At 30.8% G+C, this 2,195-nt stretch overlaps 1 non-coding gene across 1 annotated transcript; it reads right to left on the minus strand.

Annotated features, from left to right (window-relative positions):
• Positions 1-382: 382 nt before the first annotated feature.
• TRNAS-GCU lies at positions 383-464 on the minus strand. Its single transcript has one exon. It is a non-coding gene; the product is annotated as a tRNA-Ser (tRNA).
• Positions 465-2,195: the final 1,731 nt, after the last annotated feature.

Consider the following 2,195-nt stretch of genomic DNA (forward strand, 5'->3'; position numbering starts at 1 on the left):
CGTCAAAGATTATTATTTACATCCGTTTACTAGATAAAAGCTAGTATATAAAATTAATGAGCAATGGACTTTGAGTCTTTGTCAGGTGTGTGGTTACATTAGACAATGGGTGTACGATAATGTTTAGAAACTATGTTAGTGAAGAAATACAGAAAGGGTCTATGGAGTAAACTTGAAGAGTTATATGCTCAGAAGACTGTTAACAACAAACTGTTTCTAATCAAGAAGATGACGAGTTTGAAGTATAAGATGGAAATATCATCGCAAACGATATTTGTAATATGGATGTGGTAAGAGTAGCATTCTCAATTAAGTTGATATTTCAATGTTTTTACATGGACAATACATTCTCTTGAAACAAACATCTTTACTAGAAAAAAATCGTCGCCTGAGAGATTCGAACTCTCGCGGGGAAACCCCATGTACTTAGCAGGCACACGCCTTAACCACTCGGCCAAAGCGACAATTGTTTAAAATTTAACGTTGTAAGAACTTACATGAAGATTTAAACTAGAGAAGAAATTATAAGTATCAACAAGTGGTTTTATAGTAGATTATAGTCCTTACAATGTTTATAATAATGGAGAGTAATACGAGAAAATAATTATACATAATGACTCTCACTATTATGTGTTGAAAGGGAAGATGGAAAATCTACTTTACGTTAAAAATTATTATTTATATGTGTTTTCTAGAGAAAATTATATTTATTTATATGAGCAATGGACTTTGAGTCATAGTTATGTGTGTGGCTACATTAGACAATAGGTGTATGATAATATTCTCAACTATGTGAGTGAAGAAATACACGCGAAGGGTCTATGGAGTAAATTTGAAGAGTTATATGCTCAGAACAATGTTAACAACAAATTATTTCTGATCAAGCAGATGATGAGTTTCAAGTACAAGATGGAAAAATCATATCGGATCACTTGAATACATTTCAAGAGATTATTAACCAGTTAACTGAAATGAATATCAAGTTTGATAATGAAGTGCACGTCTTATGGCCGCTTGGTACACTATTGGATTCATGGAATACGTTTAGATCATCATTGTTTAACTCAAATGCAAATGATATTTTTAATATGGAGGTGGTAAGAGTAGCGTTCTCAATTAAGTTGATATTTCAATGTTTTTTCATGGACAATACCTTCTCTTAAAACAAACATCGATCCTAAACTTTATACAATTGATTCAAATAATTTTTTCCCAGCTTGTCGTTTGATTGAAGTTTCCTGAATTTACTAGAAAAAATTAAAAACATCATCGGCTAAGAGATTCTAACTCTCGTGGGGAAACCTCATGTACTCAGTAGACACACGACTTAACCACTCGGCCAAAACAAATTTTGTTTCAAATTTAAATTTGGAAGAACTTACATGGAGATTCAACCTAAAGAAGAAATTAAGAGTATCAACAAGTGGTATTATAACATATATAGTTTTGTGATGTTTATAATAATGGAGAGCAATACGAATAGAATGATTACTCTTAATGATTCTCACTATCATGTTTTGAAAGGAAAGATGGGAAATCTACTTTATGTCAAAGATTATTATTTGTATTTATATGATTGCTAGAGAAAATCTAAGAGATTTAACTAATGAGTATTGTACTTTGAGTCATCGTCAGATGTGGGGCTACATTAGACAATGGGTGTATGATAATGTTCTTAATCATGTTAGTGAAAAAATACACGCGAATGGTCTATGGAGTAAACTTGAAGAGTTATATGCTGTAATAATATTTCCATGGGTAAAGTCAAAGTTAAGATGTATGATGGTACTATTAGAACTCTTTGTAATGTTAGGCATATAACTAAAATGAAGAAAAAAATGATCGTGTTAGGTACTTTAAATGAAAACTTGTATTCTTACAAAAGAGATAAGGAATGAGAAACCAATAAAATTAATTAATAAAGGTGCATTGTTTATTATGAAAGCAAAACGAACCAAAGATAATATCTACACATTGTTACTCCACCTACAATTGTAGGTGGAGTTCATTCTTTTAATTCAAGTGATGATAACAAAACATTATGGCATATGCATCTTGGGTATATGAACGAACATGGAATGACTGCATTACATAAAATAGATCTTTTGAAATGTGTAAAAAGTTGTAAGCTAGACTTTTGTAAATTTTGTGTTTTTGTAAAACAGACTAAATTTAGTTTTGTAGTTAGTAAGCAA

This window comes from Impatiens glandulifera, chromosome 2, assembly GCF_907164915.1.
Source record: "Impatiens glandulifera chromosome 2, dImpGla2.1, whole genome shotgun sequence".
In the NCBI taxonomy this organism is placed as follows: domain Eukaryota; kingdom Viridiplantae; phylum Streptophyta; class Magnoliopsida; order Ericales; family Balsaminaceae; genus Impatiens; species Impatiens glandulifera.